The sequence below is a fragment of the Phoca vitulina genome, unplaced genomic scaffold (assembly GCF_004348235.1).
Source record: "Phoca vitulina isolate PV1807 unplaced genomic scaffold, GSC_HSeal_1.0 scaffold4, whole genome shotgun sequence".
Taxonomy (NCBI): domain Eukaryota; kingdom Metazoa; phylum Chordata; class Mammalia; order Carnivora; family Phocidae; genus Phoca; species Phoca vitulina.
Window position 1 is genome coordinate 58,345,315 of NW_022589707.1, and position 21,443 is coordinate 58,366,757.

Below are 21,443 nucleotides of genomic sequence, written 5' to 3' on the forward strand. Positions count from 1 at the left end.
CTTCTAATAAATACATATATTTAAAGAAAAAAGGAAAAATCAAGTGAAGGAAATGGTGTGTTTTCTGTCTCTCTGCCCCAGAATTGGTTATGGTTCAATAAAGAGCCTGGCTGTAAGAAATAGTCTGACCAGCCGCCCATTACAATGCATTGCACTAAAAAAAAAAATAAGAACCAATGTCAGGAGAGCACACTTTGGCCACTCTGTATGAGTACAATAACGTCATTTCTGTTGACGTGTATCCGCAAGCTTATTTGTACTTACATTACCAGGTAACAACATGGTGTTAGTGATAGTAAGTATCAATATACTAATAAATCTCAAATGCTGGTTATAAAAAATTGAAATTTTTGAATAACTTGAATCAAGAAATCTATAATCTAAAGTACTGGATAAACAGATGAAACACAATGATAGAGTATGCAACTTCACCGTTAATATGCATTTCCTTTAATGATGTAAAGCAAAATACCTCAACTTCCTTTAGGGAAGAGACATTTTGCAATCACCTTAAACTCCGATGTCACCAGGATGAGGAGGGGAGGTTGCAGACAATGAAATCCAGGTGTTTAGAGGAAGGTATTCAATATCAACAAATCACTTCTAAGGTGCCCACTGCTGGCTTGTAATTCCCCATAGAAATCCCACCTACGGGAGTAATGGAGTTAATGGAAGGGAAAAAAAAAGAGAGTATCAGGGTAGGAGGCAGAGGACAAATCAGACTTTAAGAGCCTGCTACTGGTAGATCCTAATCTAATACCTGGGGTACACTGACCTCAGGAGTTCCAAAATAGGTTGACAGCACAAAACCAGAATGGTGAAAAGGCAAAAGCCCATTAAGAAGGAAGAAGCATCCATGATGGTGAGCACGTGGCTCGGCTAAACAGTATGAGAATCTGCTTCACTACAGAGTGAAAAGTGATGATGAGAAGAGCAAAAACCATTCTTTGCCTGAAATGTTCCTCAACCCAGACCTGAACCAGCTAATATGTATTCAATCTTCACATCTCAGCTTCAACCTCCCAAACCCATGCCCCTTTCCCTGCTCCCATGTGTTCTTCTTCTCCAAAGCGCTTCACATAGTTGCAGTCATTTAATTGTAGGCACTCACTTGTTTAATTAGCTGTTGTTCCCACTAGACTGTCAGTTCCACCAAGGCAGTGATGTGTTTCTTTTCTTTGCCACATGTTTGCAGCATTTAGTATGGTGGCTGGTACCAAGTATGCGCATGGTAGGCCCTTAGGTAATGGTGATTTTCTGACTGGCGCATCACTGACAACGTGGCCTTGTCAAAAGGAGGCGGCAGACAGTCTGAGCCAAATACATTTCTGATGAAACTATGGGATAAATAAAGGAAGCTGAAGAGGATGCACCATGATTGGTAAAAGGAAATAAGTTTATTCACAGCACTGAGAACTGGGCGAAAGGTAGAGGCTGAACAAAAGGCTTAAGCAGACATCAATACGCACAGCCCTAATGTAAAGTTTGGACAGAATTTCAGCAATAAGGAAGGACGAGGTAGACCAGCTGTGAAAGAGTTGGAAACACTTCCCAGCAGTTTGTTGAGGGTAGAACAAAAAGGACAAAGAGTCAATAGCGGCTTTGAAACCAGAGAAGAGATTTTACTGGGTTCTATGCAGTTACAGTGAGTCTGAGATAATGGCATGAAATAGAAGTGGTAGCTGGGATTCCAAAGGAATTCTGATAAAATACTTTTATTTATCTTACTGTATTTAATGCTGTATTTTTAAGTTTTTGCCACTGATGTGTATTTATTTTTAAAATACCTTCTTCAAAAAAAGTTCCCCCCAAATAAGTTAAAAAACCCAAAAACATAGTATCCCATTAGAATACATAATAACATATTTGTGATAAAAAAAAGTCTCAAAATAGTTGTAATGTTCAAAAAAAATCTTACAGTTCTTTCAGTTTGTAAAGAAGAAATCACTCGTTTCAAGACTGGTTAAACAGTAAAACCATGAGCCATTTTAAAGTTACGAAAATTGCATATAGTTTATGTGCTTTAAACGTATATTTCTAATTTATTACTACCTAATGCCACAGTATTCATACATTTGATATTCTTGAAATCAGAGTTCATTTATTAAGTCCTCACTATATATTTATATCTTCATGACTGAGTGATTTCAAATAAAATCAATAGTCTTCTAAGGGTGGGTTTAGTGAAATTAGGATTCATCTGGACATGTGCCTAATTGCAACACATTAAAAAAAAAAAAGGTCCAATCTCAAACAGCTTCTCTTTTTTTTTAAGGCTTAAAGGACTAGGACAGAAAGACAAACATTATTAACCCAACAAGCTCTGTTATGCAAAGTCCCAGAGTAGTTGCTTCATTCCAATCAACCTGTCTCAATCAACTTCCTTCTCTTCTCCCACTCACCTACCTTACCCACCTCCAGACTTTAATAAAGCAAACCTCCCTCCTGTGGCTATCAGATTCTCTCTCTTCACAATACTAGGAGGCACATCAACCCTCGCCAGAGAAGGGTCCTGGAAACCAGAGCACGTGGCAATTCCAATCGAGGAGGAAGAGGGAAAAGTAGCTCTCCCACCAAGGCTTCCTGAGGAGGAAAATACTGTATGCTTACTTCTCTGTACAGTGCCAACTGGTCTGTAGACCATGCATCTACTTATGCATGACAGGGCAAAAGACATCAGAAAGAAAAGCATAGAGAATATGGTTTCTTGTTAAGCCTGATTCCAAGATAATAGCAAATAATGGACTTAGTAAGAAGTTTCTCAGACAGGGAGGCCGTATACAGAAGTAGTAGGATAAAGAGCTGGAGAACTTGGGTTGGTTTAGGCCCCGAGTTCTCAAAACAGTAAATGGACGCATATTCAAACATGAGTAGACAAGAGAAACATTCTATGGTCTGAATGTGTCCCCTCAAAATTCATATGTTGAAATCCTAACCTTCAAAGATGATGGTATTAGGAGGTGGGGACTTCAGGAGGTGCTTAGGTCACGATGGTAGAGCCTTAAGGAATGGGATTACTGCCTTATACAAGAGACCCCTCCCTAGCCCCTTTCACCATGTGAGCACGTGGGGGCCAGACACCTGCTCTGAACCAGGAAGAGGGCCCTCACCAGAAAGCGACCATGCTGGTGCCTCGATCTTGAACTCTCTAGCCTACAGTATTGTGACAAATTTCTGTTGTTTATAAACTACCCAGTCTCTGGTATTTTGTTATAGCAGCCCAAAGGGTTGTGCTACAACACATTCCAAAGTTAAAATAAATAATTTGGGGCATATCCATCATTTCTGACTATCCAAATATCTGTTTCCCTATCAGATTGATGAGCTAGTGCTGTTATTTCCTAGTATTTATGGGTAGAACATTTTTTTTTTAAGTCAGTCAGCCTGCCTACCTATCCATCTACCTATCCATCTATCCATCCATCCATGTCTTTCTTCCTCCTTCTCTCCCCTCCTGAAGAATTGAGTCCCAACAAGTAGGCAGTGGCAGGATTTCAGAAGCCAGCTGAGGAGAGAAGAATGTGGGGGAGGCGATGGCAGCAATGGCCTAATTCAAGCTACTGGAATACAAGCAGGGTGAAAATGGGCCTGGCTCATCTCATTATGCCAGAGAATGCTCCAAGAATGAGGAGGACGGTTTGAAGGGGCTCCCTTGGGGCACCTGGGTGGCTTAGTCGGTTAAGCATCTACCTTCGGCTCAGGTCATGATCCCAGGGTTCTGGGACTGAGCCCCACATCGGGGTCCTTGCTCCGCAGGGAGCCTGCTTCTCCCTCTGCCCGCCATTCCCCTTGCTTGTGCGCTCTCTCTCTCTCTCTCTCAATCGGTCAAATAAATAAATAAAATATTTGAAAAAAAATAAATAAAAATGAAAGGGCTCCCTCTGGCAAAGTCTGGGGCATTTTAAAACATCAAAATAAATAATGATAATAACAGATTATAATCCATCAAAACTATCTATAAATGATTAAATAATTTTTAAAATCCATGCACCCATGCTGATATAAATAAAAGAATGAATAAATAAAAAAGAAAAGAAGGAAGCTTTTCCTTGCAGTGGAATGCCAACTGAGGAATGCAGAAGGAATGAGAGAATTAGAAAATCACCATTTGGCAACTATCAGAGTAATAATTAATTCAGCCAAGAAGCATAGATAGATGCTAAAACTAGTGGGTTGGAGATGGATACGAAACAGGGTATTACATAGTCTGAAACCACCATCCCCCACATAGTGATCATAAAGAGAGAATGAGTAATTTTACAGTAGAGAAATCTGGTAGACATGACTTAAGTGAGTGATCACGGTTAACAATCTCCAGTAATGTGACAAATAGGAACTGTGCACTCTCGTATAAGGATGCAATGAGAAGAACGTGTAGCTTCTGTGATATTCCTAACAAAAATACATCACCTAAATCTAATTTCAGGAACATATATCAGACAAACCCAAAGTGAGGGATATTTGACAAAAATAACTGGTCTGTAACCTTCAAAAGTATCTAGATATTGAAAAGTCAAGGAAAGACTGAGGAACTATTCCAAACTGAAGGAGACTAAACAGACAGGACAAGATGCGATTCTGAACAGGATCCTTTCGCTATGAAATACATCATTTGAACAAAATATAAGGAGGGGTCTTTGGCTCCGATGGTTAATTTCTTGATTTTGATGACTGATGTAGGAGATATCCCTGCTTTTAGCAACTACATGCTAAAGTATTCAGAAGTGACGATACATCATATTGCTAATTTACTCTCAAATGATAAGACAAAAAACTCTGCTTTGCAACTTTTCTGTAAGTTCAAAATTATTTCAAAAGAAACAGAAAATAAATGAGGAGAATAATTAGGATGGTTAGAATACACAGATAGGGGCGCCTGGGTGGCTCAGATGGTTAAGTGTCTGCCTTCGGCTCAGGTCATGATCTCAGGGTCCTGGGATCGAGTCCCGCATCGGGTTCCCTGCTCAGTGCAGAGCCTGCTTCTCCCTCTCCCTCTGCCACTCCCTCTGCTTGTGCTCTTCTGTCTATCTCTCTGTCAAATAAATAAATAAAATCTTTAAAAAAAAAAAAAAGAATACACAGATAGGATATAAAGATAGGCAAGAGACAGAGATATAGGTCGAGGTAGAGATAGGGATCTCAGTGGCTCCATTAACCCACCAGCCGAAACAGAAGTAATCCTTTACCTTTTTACCTTTTTCCATTTTCACTCATAAATGACTACACAGACAAGTGGTATGCACAGTCACCCAGGGATGTTTCATACGCAAGTAAAACTCTAACATAGTTCAGACCATTGAGCAACCTCTAAGGAGGAGAGGCAGAAACTAACTGAAAAATAGAATCAGATGATATAATAATGTGTAACCAGGCTGGTCTTGTTTATTTTCTTATATGGCACTCTTCTTTAAAAGATTTTAAGCATTTTTTTTTTCTACCTTCCATGGAAATTGTGACAACATCATGAAAGAGGATAATGTCTTTACAACAACTTTCTGAAGAAGGAATACTTTTTGCTTATTTAGCAGGTGAAGAAAATTATGAAAAAGAGAGGTAAAGTTCCCAGCATTATGAAATGCCTAAGTGGTAGAACCAGTATTCAAACTAACCTCTGTCTGGGTTTAAGACCCATGTTCTTCCTAACATAATTATAAGAGGAAACCGTTTACTCTGAATTCTCTCCGTGAACAATATCCACCTTCAGAATGGCATACCATCATAGGCAAACTGGATCCATTTATCGTCTTAAATTTCTTCTTTATGTGAATGTATTGGATTAGAGTAGACAGAGCACAGCGTCTACTTCTGGTTTCACTTCGCTTAACTGGAAGTACACTTGACTGTGTACTTTTATGACATTGTGCAAAACAAACCAAATGCCACATGGAACAAGGTGCCTGTTGAAGCGGTTTTGTTGTTGGTTTTTAACTACGTGGTTGGTGTAATTATTTCTGGCTCTTACGTTTCATTTCCATTTTCTCTTGAGGACCTGGAACCAGTTTTACATCTCTCTAATGAAAGCACATCACTTTACCTCTACAGTTTCCAACAGTTCATTTCTTAAACTAAACCTCCTGGTAGCTAAGCCACAGAGGTGGCCTTTGAGCTAATCTTGACTGCTGCCCTCCATCCCTGCCTGTGAGCCCATTTTATAAGTGAGATGGGGAACACGGCGTCCTTGTTGCCCATACTCTCCTCCCAGCCGCAAAGCTTAACAAACACCCACAGAAACACACCCTACAGCATCTGCCTTTTTAAAAATAAAATTTCTATTCTACAAAAGACAGGATTCTTAAGTTCTCATACTCCAATTCTACCGCCATTATAGAGATTGTGAATTCTTTTTATTTTGACAAAGGAAATATGTATTTTAGTAACCCCAGCTGTGGCTTACCGACCACTTAGAGCGTGTTACAACTATCTGTAGTTGATCTGACCTAGTTTCACTTTACAAATGAGATAAGACAGTACAGCCATCCTGTCTCTTATGAGGATTAAATGAGATCCTAGATGGTATTTTCCCAAAAATCAGCAAAACTACCATCTCAAATGAGGATCTCATTTCTAGATCAGACTTGGCCAGGCATATGGGTGTCCACACAAGAGATTATGTACCAGACATTCTGCTATTGTTGCTGATGTAGGCAGAGAAGGTCAATAATGTGGATTAACTAGGATTAAAGTATTATTTTCTGATTACATTTGTGGTTCAAGTTTCTGTGTTCTTTTTTTCTAAAGATTTTATTTATTCATTTGAGGCACAGAGATACAGAGAGAGAGAATGAGTAGGCGGGGAGGCAGAGGGAGAGGGAGAAGCAGGCCTCCCGTGGAGCAGGGAGCCCGATGTGGGGCTCGATCCCAGGACCCTGGAATCATGACCTGAGCCGAAGGCAGATGCCCAACCATCTGAGCCACCCAGGCGCCCCAAGTTTCTGCATTCTTAAAACTATTCTTAAGATTAAGCGAAAAAAAAAAAAAAACCCAAAAAAACCCCAAAAACCAAAACACCAAAAAACCTTACAATTTAAAATGAGGAAAAAAGTAATAAGACAACAAATTTATAAGTTAAAAAAATTAGAACTGTTTAAACTAGGAAAAAATTATTTTTATTATATATGCAATAACATGTATATACATGACCTAGACATATTTTCTTACCTCTAAGTGATACAAAAGGCAAATGACACAAATATGTTTATCTCACATGTACATATGTGTAAAGCATACAGACAAATATAAGGAGACAGAATCATGAGAAATATCCAGAAGAACAGAAAAGTATAGGATAATACAGGGAGAAAAATTAGAGAAACTGAAAGATTTTCATTTTTTCCCTTACTTACTCTGAAGTTTTTTTTCTGATAGTATTAAAAAAATCTCTTCCCAAACTACTATATTCCTAAAAAGAAACAGAGAAGCAAAATAGAGAACAGATAAGAAAAGGGAAGTTTAAAAAATGTGAGAGGGTGCCTAGTGGCTCAGTTGGTTAAGCATCTGACTCTTGATTTCAGCTCAGGTCATGATCTCAGGGTGGTGAGATGCAGCCCCGTGTTGGGCTCTGTGCTCAGCAGGGAATCTGCTTGAGAGTCTCTCCTTCTGCTTATGCCCCTCCCCTCACTCGTACTCTCTCTCTAATAAATAAATAAATTTTTTAAAATAAGAGAATGGAAAAAAAAAGTAAATTTAGAGTAACACAAACAGTAAATGATGTGGTTTTCATTATAGGAGTAATTTACCTAATGTAATGATAGATATGTTCACATTTAAAAATTTCATTAATTTTATGTTTAACTGTGTGACTTCTTATTCAAAATATAAGACTAGAGAAAATGGTTTGGATTTGGCAGAGAGAGCACCTCAATGCATGAAAAGAATGGGGTTTTTCAAATGATCAGAATTCTACAATTCTATTTTTAACACAGTTTTTGAGGTTACTTTTTTTCTCTTTATCCTGATATCAATTTCTCCCTCTCTGAATTTAGAAACTAAATGTTCACAAACCCCAAAGCATAAATGGTACCAAACCCAAACAAAAAACTGTTAGCATTAGTAAGAGCTCAGTCAGGAGGATAAATACAAAATAAATATAAAAAACTCCATAGCTTTCAAATAGTTATAAAATATACTGAATTATCCAATTCCCAATAGCCACAAAACATAAAATATGTGGAAATAAAATTTTTTTGAAACCAGGTCCTAGGTGAATAAACCTATAAAACTTTACCGAGGAGCATTTAATGAAAATACTTGAATAAATGGAGAATCATCCTTGAGTAGGATTATATACATATGTCAATTCTTGCCATATAAATTTAGAGAAAACCAGTAAGGTAATTCGAATGAAATCCTCATTTTTTTTTCCCTGAAGTTGGCAATGTATTTTAAAGCTATACTAGTAAAAAATTAAAACACAAGAACAATCAGGTAATTTTTAAAAAAGAATTAGGGAGAAAACTTGTGCCCTATATACTACTACATTTTCAAAAATCTAAATTAAAATGAGAATAACGAACTGGAAAGATCAGTTACACATAAAACTCAGAAAATGGATCTTAGGATATTAAAGACCTTTTAGTACATTCAGTTCACATCAATGACATTTTACGGAATACCTATGTGTCAGGTAATGTGTTGACAGAAAAGTAAACTGGTGTAATTTTTCCAGAAAGCAATCTGGCAAATTCTGTTAAGAACTTCTGAAGAGTTTATATTCTCTTAGTAAATGCACTTCTAGAATATATCCTAAGGGGTGGTCAGACATTAGTTTAAGTATTTATACAAAGATGTTCATTATAGGGTTATTTATCATAGTAAAAACCTGGCAAGAATAGGAGAATAAATTAATTATGGTATATCTGCACAATGGAATAATACATACCTATTAACATTATGTTTGAAAACATTATGTGTTCACACAACAAAATATTATATAACAAAGAATAATCAACTACACCTGCATATAATGTGGGTGAATCTCACAATCACTTTTAGTGAAAGAGTAAGACACAAAAAGTACACAATGTAGGATTGTATTTACATGCATTTCATACACATAAAACAATCTATGCTTTAAGAAGTCAGGATACCTTTGGGGAATTGGGTAAAATGGTGGAAAGCGGCGGTGGGTTGGGGGGAGATTCTAGGATTCTGTAATTTCTATTTCTTGATCTAGATGGTAATGACATATAAAAAATCATTGAAATTACAATTTGTATGTTTCTGTATATATGCTATTCATCAAAATATTCAAAATTAATGACATGAAAAAATGTCCACAATATTAAAGTAGGAAGAAAATCACGCTACAGAACTGTGCATGAAATATAGTCTCAGTTTTATGAATTAAAGAAGAGCACAGAAAAATTGCTAGAAGGAAATTGGCAGTTAGGGGTATAAGCCAGGGATTGGGGGGATTAGAGGAGCTGGTGGAAAACAGGGAAAGACCCCAATGGTATTGTTAGGAAAGCTTGGTTTGGAGAAGAGATGGTGGTAGCCAGAGGCTGTGTGGAGTAAAGGGGGAACCTGTTTAAATTCTGATGGAAGGAGCACCTGGGTGGTGCAGTCAGTTAAGTGTCTGCCTTCAGCTCAGGTCATGATCTCGGGGTACTGGGATCGAACCCCGCATTGGGCTCCTTGCTCAGTGGGGCGTCTGCTTTTCCCTCTCTCTGCCCTTCCCCCCTCTCGTGCTCTCTCTCTCTCAAATAAATAAAATCTTTAAAAAAAATAAAAAAATAATAAATAAATAAATAAATAAATTCTGATGGAAAAGAGTCAATAGAGAGGGAAAGGTACAGGAAATATACCAAAGAAGAGCCCATAATGCCTCTTAGCAGACTGGTGAGTATGTACAAAAGCAGCAAACTCAAAAAAAGGGGTAGAAAGGGTTTGACTACTATATGCACACAAAACAGTTCCTTTTTCATAGAGTTTTGCAAATTAACATGTCAAGAAGCTTGTCAATTTTCCACTCCAGGTATATCTACTTGTATTCTTCATGAAGCCTTTAGATGATCACATTATCTGGATTAGGAAATTGTTATAAGAGTTTTAGCCAGATGATAGTCTATCTCTCACTTCAAAATACTTCAAGTCAAAATAAAGACCAGGTCAAGCATAATGTCAGTAGGTCGGGCAGCAAGTAGCATTTCTACCACATGTTAGCTGTGTGATTTGAGGCAAAGTATTTAACCTCTCTGTGTCTGAGTGGCCTCATCTGAAAAAATGATAAAGACAATAATAGGTTGATAAGAGGCTTAAATGAGATCATCCACATAAAATGCCTGACATGGGGCACAGAGGAAACCCTCAATAATTAGAAATTGCTATTATCACTTATTTTTTTTTTTTTTAAATCTGGGAGCAGAGCTTCTAAGATGTCTTCAGATCTAGAAATAGCAAAACAAAAACCCAAGAACATAATAGGTAATGAAGCAGACCAACAACTAATTCAAGGTAAATAATTTCAGCGAAGAATATGCTTTCTCTCAACTTTTTATTTTGAAACATGTTAAATCTATAGAAAATTTAACCCTTTGCCCGCAGGGTGGCATCCAGCCCAAGCCCCAAGGCCCTGGGGCCTCAGTAAAGTTTCCCTTTCACGGACTGGGAAAAAAAAATGTGAAAGAATAGTACAATGTACATCCTAGATGTTCCCCTTCACCTATATTAACCAATTGTTAAATGTTACCATATTTACTTTCTCTCTCTCTCTCCAACAAACCCATATACATAACCAGGGTTGGAGAAGCCAAAACTCCCATCGGTTGGCTCATTATGTAGAAGGGTACACTCCATCTACTTGTCCTGTGTACAAACAGTCAGCCTTTTTCCGAGAATCTGATTTTAACACGTAACAACTAAAGCTGCATTAACTGGGAGAACCAATGCAGGATAATGCACTGACAGCAGATAAGAAGATATTTTGGGCAATGCCCCCTTGCAAAAGACAAAGGGCTTAGAGCTCTAGTCTTAGGTCTCTGAATGAGGATAAAGCAAAGGCTTTCCTAAATAGGCAAGGAAGTCTGACAGAGCTGGATCAGGGTGAGAGTGAGTGAGACATGTCGCTGAATGAAGTCACTGGCAAAGGACTTTGAGAAATATCCCTGTGTGTGCATGGGCATCTTGCCCTCAGCTATACCAAACAGAACAATGACACAGTGGGTTTCCACTCCCTTTTTAGGGATCCAAGTTATCATACACATCTGGTAGTGAAGCAGAAAATCCAAAGGACACTAAACACTTTGTCTCCAATAATTACACATCTGGAAACATATTTGGCAAATATTAGGTTGAACCGCGTAAAATTTTTTCTAGATTAAAAAAGTCAGTATGGGCAATTTCATGTATTCACATATATTTATTCAAGTAGGAAATGACATATGTATAAGGATATTCCCTGCAGGGGCGCCTGGGTGGTTCAGTCATTAAGCATCTGCCTTCAGCTCAGGGCATGATCCCGGGGTCCTGGGATCGAGCCCCACATCGGGCTCCCTGCTCGGCGGGAAGCCTGCTTCTCCCTCTCCCACTCCCCCGCTTGTGTTCCCTCTCTCGCTGTGTCTCTCTCTGTCAAATAAATAAATAAATAAATCTTTAAAAAAAAAAAGCATATTCCCTGCAGTACTGTTTACAAAAGTAGAAGTCTGGAAATAACTTAGAATATTTGTATTATGTATGTGTGTGTGTGTGTATGAATATTATGCAACTGGTCTCTCTCTAAATGTATGTATGGAAGATATATATTTAAATACATAATGGAATATTATGCAACTGTCAAAAGAAAAAGAATTTAGAGGCTCTCTGTGTACCACCTTGGAAATTGAAGGTACACTGTTAAGTGAAGTATGTAAAATATTCAATACAATAAACTATCTTTTGGATAAAAGCAGGGAGGAGAATATAAAATATATTTGCACTTGCTTATACATACATGAAGAAATTCTGGAAGATTACACAAGAAATTAATAGTTTACTTTTGGGGAAGTGTGAACTGTGTAGTGGAGGACAGATCTGGGAGAAGACTTTTCATTGCCTCCCTCGTTATGTATTTTCAACCATTTGTATGTATTATCTAGTCAGAAAAATTTAAGTAAGAATCTCTTAGAAAAATATTAAGGTATTTGATGTTTAGGTGGGGAACCAGAAATTGGAAAATGACTCTTGATAGGTTTTCTAGCTACAACAATGCAACATTAAGTTGTAATTATCTCAATGAAATTAGTTTCTCGTGTTTGTGTGGTAAACATTAGGATAGATTTAACATATAAAAAAATTGATGGTTTCCCATCAGAGAACACAAAAATAGCTAATGGGCTTTTTTTAAAAAAGAAGTTTTTTATTTTGAGATAATTATAGATTTATTAGTTATATATTATACAGTTGCATAAATAGTAGTGAAAATTCCCATGTAGCCTTCACCTGTTTTCCCCCATGGTTACCATCCCTAACCTCTGGCAACCAACCACTAAGCTGTTCTCCATCTCTATAACTTTGTCATTGGAGAATATTACATAAATGGAATCCTACGGCCTGTCATCTTTTCAGATTGGCTTTTAATTATTTTTGCAACCTCAATCCCCATATTTCGTTTTCCCATACGCTTTTTTTTTAAGTCAGGGTTATTGAGGGATAATTTACATGTTGTAATATTCATCCTTTTCAGTGTGTGAGTTCTATGAATTTTTTATAGTTTTATTGTGGTATAATTAATGTATAACAGACTGCACATTTTCAAGTGTCAAATTTGATCAGTTTTGACATATGTATACATTTGTGAAAGCATCATCACAATCAACATAATGAATATATCCATCACTCCCCAAAACTTCCTCGTGCTTCTTTGCAATCCATTCCTCCTACACCACACTCCCATCCCCAAGTAACTACTCTGCTTTCCATCACTAGGTTTTCCAGATTTTTTATAAAGGGAGTCCTACAGCATTTTCTTTCATTTCTCTTCAGTAAAAACCTAGGAGTGGAATGGCTGAGTCATACGGTAGGTCTATGTTTAACTTTTTAAGAACGTGTCACACATCCGAAATGGCTGCACCATTTCACATTCCTACCAGCAATACCATATGCAAGTTCCAATTCCTCCACATCCCCCCAACATTTGGTATGGTCAGTGGTTGTGATGTTAGCCATTCCAGTGGGTGTAGTGGTATCTCACTGTGGTTTCAATTTACATTTCCCTAATAACTAATGATGCTAGGCATCTTTTCACGTGCTTATATACATCCATATATCCTCTCTGACGAAGTATCTATTCACATCTTTTGCCCTTTTTTTTTTTAAATGAGTTTTCAAAGTTCTTTGTATTCTGCATACAAGTCTTTTGTCAGATAAGTGTTTTGTAAATATTTTCTCCCAATCTGAGTTTTTCATCTTTTTTTTTTTTTTTTTTTTGCAGAATGTTTATTTTGATGAGGTCCAATTCATCAACTTTTTTTCTTTTATGGATCATGCTTTTTGTGTCATCTCTAAAAAATCTTTGTCCAAGGTCACAAAGATTTTCTCCTATGTTGTTACCAGTTTTATAGAGTTAAATTTTATATTTAGGTCTGCTACCCAATTTGAATGAATGTTTCTATATTGTGTGAGCTTTGTACAGCATTCTAGGGAACATCTACCCTTAGAGGCCAAGGAAAAGAGAAGGCAGTCAGTGAGGAGAACAAGGAATGTACTGACACGGAGAAGCCAGAGAGGGAGAAGTCTGTAATTAGGAGCGGGGAGGCCGTAGAAGTCCACCTGGAACTCTGCATGGAGACCCATGGAAGCAAACAGAGTAATGGTCACTGGATTTGACCATGAGATCACTGGTGGCTTCTGAGACATGAGTTTCAATATGAAACATACAGAAACCAGATTGAAATGGATCAAAAGAAACCATGGATGATGAAGAAAGGAAGTACTCAAATCACTCTTAAAATTTTCATTAGTGAAAATGAAAATAAAACAAAACAAAACAAACCACATATGACACTGAATTCAGAGTCTCTTGACCATGGAGAAGAACCAGGTAGGGAGAGATGAAAAGAACAAGAGGAAGATACAAGATATGTGGTGAAGCAAAGTTTGAGATGAGGTAGGATGAGAAGGTGTCAAGAACAGTTTACCTTTTGTGAAGGCAAGATAGAAAGTGAGAAGGAAATGGATAAAGAGACACTTCCAGATGGTGGTGGGGGGAAAGCTCAAGGGTTGCCCTTGCAAAGGAGGGGAGGAGTCTGTGTACCAAGACTAAGAAAGGAGGAGCTGGGCTGGGACTTGAGGAGGGTGAAAGGGTTTGGACTTGGTGTTGTGGGGGAAGTGGTGGCTGGGGAGCAAAAAGAGATAAATAATGGGATTCCCAAAGAGCTCTGAGAACACTCAGAAAGAATCAGTGTTTGTCAGATTTAATGTTTGCTGCATTGTCTTTCCTTGCTGTGAAGAATTCTTCCCCACTCCCACCCCTCCAAAAAAGATACAGAGAGTCAGCTGGTCCCATAACTACACTACTGGACTTTACTGCCCCACAACTGTCTCTCTCTCCCCCTCTTTCTTTCCTAAGACTCACAACCTGTTTGGTGTGTAGAACAAGTAATACAGTTCCACCGGATACATGAAGAAACAGAATCTGAGAGAATGACTTCCCCCCAAGCTCGGCTAGATGGGACTTGAATCTAGATCTTTTGATTCTAATTCCAGTGATTAGAATTTCCAGTAATTTCTTCATTGCATCACACTGCTATCTTCAATGCTTTTTATTGCCATTCTTACTTGAAAACTTGGCCTCAGTTTTTTGGTTTTTTTTTAAGATTTTATTTATTTGACAGAGACACAGCGAGAGAGGGAACACAAGCAGGGCGAGTGGGAGAGGGAGAAGCAGGCTTCCCGCTGAGCAGGGAGCCCGATGCGGGGCTTGATCCCAGGGTCTGGGACCATGACCTGAGCTGAAGGCAGTCGCTTAATGACTGAGCCACCCAGGTGCCCGGCCACAGAGTTTCTTAACTGCTATTCTACCTTTCCAATCCACCCCACCCTCTCCTTCATTCACCTTCCTGAACTCAACTTTGCCGGGGCTCTGCAGATACAGGGGTCTGAAGAAGAGTTTGTTGCACGTGAGGGCTCAGTTTGGAAACAGAAAAACCAACTGTCAAGCTGCAGCCGTGGTTTGCCATTTAGAATAAACTCAGGCTTGATTCTCAGAGTCTTCTTCGGGCTTCTGGTGAGGAAAGATACAAGGAATCGGGAGAGAACAGGCCACCAGACAGTGGGGAAGTGACGGTTGGGATTCTTCTAGAAAACACCCAGTGTAGAGTCCTCCTCCTATAGCTCCCAGATAAGGGCTTTGAGACTGGAAACAGCTAGGGCTTTGGGGCTGTAACTCCCTGCCCCCTCCCTCCCTTCCTCTAGCTTTTCAGATTCCCCTAACTGAAATAAAGCCAAGAGTCTTCCCTACAAAATCATTAGTATGGGATAAACTCTTAGAGCAAACCTGAACCTTTTATTTTGCCTAGGGTGAATATTTAGTTTTTCAACGTGTTAGGCAATCAGTATAAAAACTTATAATCAATGAATGTCTAGTATGAATCTTGGTTATTTCTGAGCACAACAGTATTTTTTTTTTTTAATTCAGCTTCCTCTGACCTTGTAACAGTTATTTTCCTACTGTAGACTATGATGCAAATTAAGGCATTTCTATTCTTATTTCAAAGTCTGCTGCATAAAATAAATGTATGCTTTTCAAAGCCAATTGACAGCCTAATGTTCCACATTTAACTACAACAAATCAACACTTCACTAGATTACTTCATTGTTATTTGACTAATTCATTTAAAAATTTATCAAGAAAAATGTGATTTTCATCTCTCATAGTTCGTCATCAAAAACAGATAATTCTCCTAATGTTCAACTTGTAGCCAAAGTGAATCTAAAAAGCAGCCTCAAAAAACCTTTTCTATACAAAAGAAATCACTAACTTTTATAATGCATTAAAGTCAACATAAATATAAGTGTGCAGTTCCTTATTTTAAACATTATTTAGAAAGCAGATCTCATACAAACTAACTCATTTTAAAACTCCTACTTTGTAGTTTGCATTTGTCACAAAAGCAAACAATTCTTCTGCAGTAGTGTATCTTCTATTTCCTAGAGCTAAATGAAACTCTGAAATAGTAAAATCTCGTAGGCCGGAATTATAGTGATATTTCTGCTTTTTAAGCATTAAAGAAAAATGAATAAATTGAAGGTGAAACCCCCCCCCTTTTAAAAAAAAAAAAAAAGGCTTTTTCTGTTATATTTAATCCACTTTCACACAGTTTTTCTTAATTACACTACAGCTGTCTGGTAAGGCACCACTGACCACTTCCATCATGAAAACAAACTGTACCCCACCATCCAAAGTTCTCGATTAAAAAGCAAATGTTTTTGTGAGCCCAGAGAAAAGGGGTGCAGCTGCTCCATTTCACGAGGCAGGCACCTCTACTCCATTCAGCTGTGAAGAATGGCAATGACTGTAAATTGTTCTTCCTGATCGGTTCCACAATAAAAACAAACCACACTACTTTCAATTTTTCAAAGCCAATTTTTTTAAGCCTCCAGTACACTGGAAACAAGAGTTGTGTTCTTCTGATTCATGGCCTTTGATTTCTGCATAAACGTCCCTGTATGCATGTAAAAACAGGTCCCTGCAGGATACTCGCAGAGACTGTATATATTAACTTACCAGATGTACCAGAAGATAGAAACGCCATCAGCCTACCTTTTAAAGCGAGATACTATTTAACAGCTTAAACTGTCTGTGACTAAAGGAGGGCTGTAAAGAGCACACCGTGTGTGCAGAGGCACTAGGTAGTTTGTGAGAGACTGTGGAGCGCTCCCAGAAAAGGGAACAAATGCGCTTGAACTTGCGTTGGAATGCTCTCCGTTAAAATCCACACTGTGGAATTAAGGTCAAGTCACACATCTGCATTTGCAAGTGAAACATTCTGAACTCGATAAAAGCTAAAATTATGGACAGAATTTCATTAAGAAACTTCTAAATGTTCCCACTTGACTCATGGCGCTCAAACGGTACCTAGGACTTAGACTTGAGGTCCCCAGAGGGTATTCCCAATCAAACACACACAATTTTAAGGACGTTGCAGCATGCCTCCTCTATATTTATATCCATACATAATTTACTTATTTACAAACATGGAGCAATGTACTGAGCTCTAAGGAACACTCGAAAACAGACACAAAAATAGACAGTTGTTTCTTAAGGGGGAGAAAGAAATATTTTATAAATAGAAGTTTTAAGACTTCCTTTGCACACCTCCAGCGGGCCCTCTGGCACCGCTCCCGCGGCACTGCCCACCACCTCCCCCACCTCCCGTGGAGACCCACAGTGGGCCCTGGCTAATACGAGGCCAATCTAAATTGTTAGTGGCTTTGGATGGATTCTTGGGTTGCTGTCAATTTCTACCCCCAATCCCAAGATTTTTTGTAGAAACATAAGGATATAATCTAGTTTCGAACAGCTTTTCATTCTGACTCATGACTAGAGTGTTGCAATGGAATGTAAATGTGATCGAACATCATGGAGATAAAAACAAGAAAATGTTCAGATTTGAGAACCTCCACTTGGGTGGCAAAACTGTTGGCACAAAGTTACCAATGATTTCTCTCTAACACAAGACAGCCTTCAATATCACCTACATCTACAAATAAGTTGCTATTGAAAATAACACCCTGTGGCTGCCTCAGTGATTGCCACCCCCTAAGCACACTAGTCACCCAACTTTTCCGAGTGTCTCCTGTTGAATGTTACCTTTCCAAACGATCAGATTTACTAATTTGTTCCTTCCAGAAACCCCAGCAATATGTGACTTCAGGCAAAGGAAGTTCTCACGAAGTGCTGATGCTATTTTCAATGGGCACTATCAATAATGGCATGTATTAGATATTGATTGAGTCTACACAATTTTGACATATTTTGCGAGAAGTGGGAAACACAATTATCATTGTCTTCACAGAGCTAAAAAGAAAAAAACTAACAAAATTACACACCTCACACACATGTATGCTTCTAGCTATTTGTTCTCTTGTTCTCAGTCTCCTTCATAGGTTCCTCTTATTCTACCGCCTCTATTCCCAAGGTTATTTTCTTCTTACTCCATCTCTAAGGGATCTCATCCAACACTATAACTCAAGATATACCAATATGCCTTTGACTACCAAAGCTGTTTCTAAAGAACAAACATTTTTCTTGAGCTATAGACCATACTTCTCATATTTCCAACTGCCTACTCCATTTCTCCAAATGGATGCCCCAAGAGCAGTTCACCTTAGCACTTCCAAAAGGGAATATATTGTCTTCTCCACTAAACTTGCTCCTTCTTCTGTACTCACTCCCTCAATTCATGGGAGTCATCAGGGATTTCTCCCTCTCCCTCGAATCTCATATCCATTCAAAGTCTGGTCAATTCTACCTCCTCCATACCTCTCAAACTTGTCTGCTCCTCCCCATGGTCACCACTGTAATTCAACACTCTCCTAACTGAACTTTTCCTCAAATTTCTGCCTTCCTTGACTTCCTCCTCCATCTCACAGCCAGGCAATCTTTCTAAATACTCAGACCACCTTCTTTGCTTAAATAAGGAGAAACACAGGACATCTTGAGAAAAAAAAGAAAATTCAAAGAATGGAGTTTCAAGGGTAGGAGAGATTTGAGAATGTTTACGAGCTGAAAGGAAAGAGCCTGAAATAAGGAAGAAATAAGAGAGCAGGTGATCAACAGAGGAAGGTCCCAGAGCATGAGGCAAGCTCAAGAGCCCTGGAGGAGGAGTCGGAGCTGAAAATGGTGAACACACACTCCCCCCTGAGACAGAAAGAAAGACTATAAGGATGGCTGGAGGTGAAGAGAAGTCTGGATGCGCATATGCCAGATATTATCTATTTCCTCAGAAAAATGACAGGGCAATTAGTCATTCCTTTAAAATGAGGGGGTCATGAGAGCTGAGGTTCCTGAGAAAAGTTGTTCCGGTTTAGAATACTCACTATGGAGAATAAAAAATGCAGCTCATAGAAATCGGTTGGAGAAAGATTTTAAAAAGGAGAGGAAAGTCATCCTGAGCGCTGAGCTAAAGGTAGAAATCATAAATCTGTACCAAGGTCAGTCTGCACTGTAAGAGGAATGCTGGTTGCAAAGGCGGTGGGCAGTAGACTGGGGAAGAGTAGGATTATGGTGCTGATGGGTTTTAAGTCCCCAACAGCTCTCGATGCCCACCTTCATCCAGTTAGCTCTGTTTCCCTAAGGCCAGTGGCCATTTCTTTCCTCTTCATCTCCTGGACCCTACGTTCTGACCATCATAAACATGCTGTACCATTGCTAGAACACGCCGTGCTGTCAGAACTCTCTCTTAGGACATGCTGCTTCCTCTATATAAATGTTCTTCCCTCTACCCCTCTCCACCTCCCTCCATTCTTTAAGGAAACAAAAAGGAACACTGCAAAATAAATTTCATTGGCCAAGGTCAGCGGGCCACCAAGCCAATTAGCTGGACACAGACTGAGCACTCTACAAGCATTTGATTGGTGAAAGCATCATACAATTTGTAGGGAATCCTCAAGTCCCCCAGCTTCCCACAGTATGTAATAAACTTTTTTTTTTAAAAAAGATTTTATTTATTTATTTGGCAGAGAGAGAGAGAGAGAGAGCACAAGCCAGGAGCAGCGGCAGGCAGAGGGAGAGGGAGAAGCAGACTCCCCACTGAGCAGGGAGCCCGATGCGGGACTTGATCTCAGGACCCCAGGATCACAACCTGAGCCAAAGGCAGACCTTAACCGACTGAGCCACCCAGGTGCCCCTGTAATAAACCTGTATATTATTCCTGAAGTCCTAATTTCTGTGACTCAATTTAAAACTTAAAATATGAAAAAAAACTTAAAATATGATACTTAAAGTTCTCTATGTCTTAAAAAACAGACAACGGAGGGCACGCATTTTTTTTTTTGAGATTTTTGTGTAAGTTAATGCCTCTTAAGTCTCCATAATTGACAGAAGCGGATTTAAGGAGTTTTCACTGAGGTCCCTATCTCTAGAACTACTTCCCTTGCCATGTTACCCTGAAAGACAAAGGAGTATCTGGGACTCATTTTGACTGGTATGCCCAATGTGCACACTACAGACATGCAAAAGCTAAACTTCTGGACAGGTGAATGAAAGGGGACATCTGGTTTTGGTGCTTCTGCTCTTCCTTTCTTGTTTCAGAGTTCTAAAATTTCTACTGCGCCGGGCCTTTTAGTACTATCCATTATTGCCCCTCCTTTTAGTCCTCTCTATCCGGTGCCACAGAGATGTACAAGTATTATTTAGCTGCTCATTCATTAATTCAGTAAACACTTACCGACTACCTAATATGTTATAGACACTGGGGAAATTACAAAGGTGAATAAAAGGGGAAGGAGAAGAACATGCACAAACTATTAAATAAAGTAAGTGCTATAATATAGATATGCATTCATTCAACAAATATCAAACCCCTAATATACATCTGGCACTGGGGTAGGTGCTGAGGATTTAGTAGTGTAAGAAACAAGAAAACAAACACTTATCCTCAAGGAGTATAATTCGTTAACACAACAGCAAAGAAAATGAAACACACAAACCGAAGGCAGCAAGTCCTCCAGATTGGGAGGAGAGCAGAGCCTCATCCCTGAAGCCGCCATCAGCTGACCTTGGAGGAGGAGCAGAAGGAACACGGAGCAGGAGAGGAGGGTGGTCCAGGAACCAAACAGCACTGACAAGTTAGGGAACAGGGTGTGGAGTCAGAACAGCAGAAATACTTGCTCCAGCAGGAAACCCAAAGGGAGAAACGTAACCCAAAATACTGCAGGGAGAAAAGAGGAAATCCCTCTCTGAACGAGGTTGGCAAAACCATGCTCCTTCTCTTTATAGGAAAACAAAGACTGCTTTTCTGTTTTCATTGTTCTCCAGAGGTACAGAAAAATAAAATTTCGTATGCAATGAATTTGACTGACTTTTCATTTTAAATGTGATCAATCTGCCAGGGTAATAGGTATAAAATACCCAAATATATTAATTAATTAAGTAATTAATAAACAAATGAGCCAGGAAACTCAATAAAGAACCAAAACAAATGAACTTCCAGGTTACTATCTGAGGGACTTAGAATTAAAAAAAAAAAAAAAGCCTTTGTCAGATAGGATAGTTTTGAACATGGAAAAAAGCCCTAATAAAAAGCCCAGTATGTTCACCTTCAGAGTACAATGTGTATGCTACACAAATCAATATTTACGTATCTGAGAAAGCAAATTACTAAACACAAAAAAGCGAGAAGGGTAATGAGAAGGCATCTATTTCAGTATGAGAAGCTCCAGAGCACAGAGGCTGACACAGGGGATCTCATCCGGGCCTTCTTGCTAGCTTTGTAACCTTGGGCAAGTTACTTAGTCTGAGCTTCTTC

General features: G+C 38.8%; 1 protein-coding gene across 6 annotated transcripts in view; it reads right to left on the bottom strand.

Moving 5' to 3' along the window:
* Positions 1–21,443, bottom strand: part of UMAD1 (UBAP1-MVB12-associated (UMA) domain containing 1) — a 211,803-nt gene that overhangs the window by 78,183 nt on the left and 112,177 nt on the right. The window contains exon 1 of one of the 6 annotated variants that reach the window (XM_032402068.1): positions 510–1,777. The exons of the other annotated variants lie outside the window; for them this stretch is intronic. The gene's annotated coding sequence lies outside the window, so the exon portion shown is untranslated. Of the gene's footprint in view, positions 1–509; positions 1,778–21,443 lie in introns of those variants that run through there. 6 annotated transcript variants of the gene reach the window in all.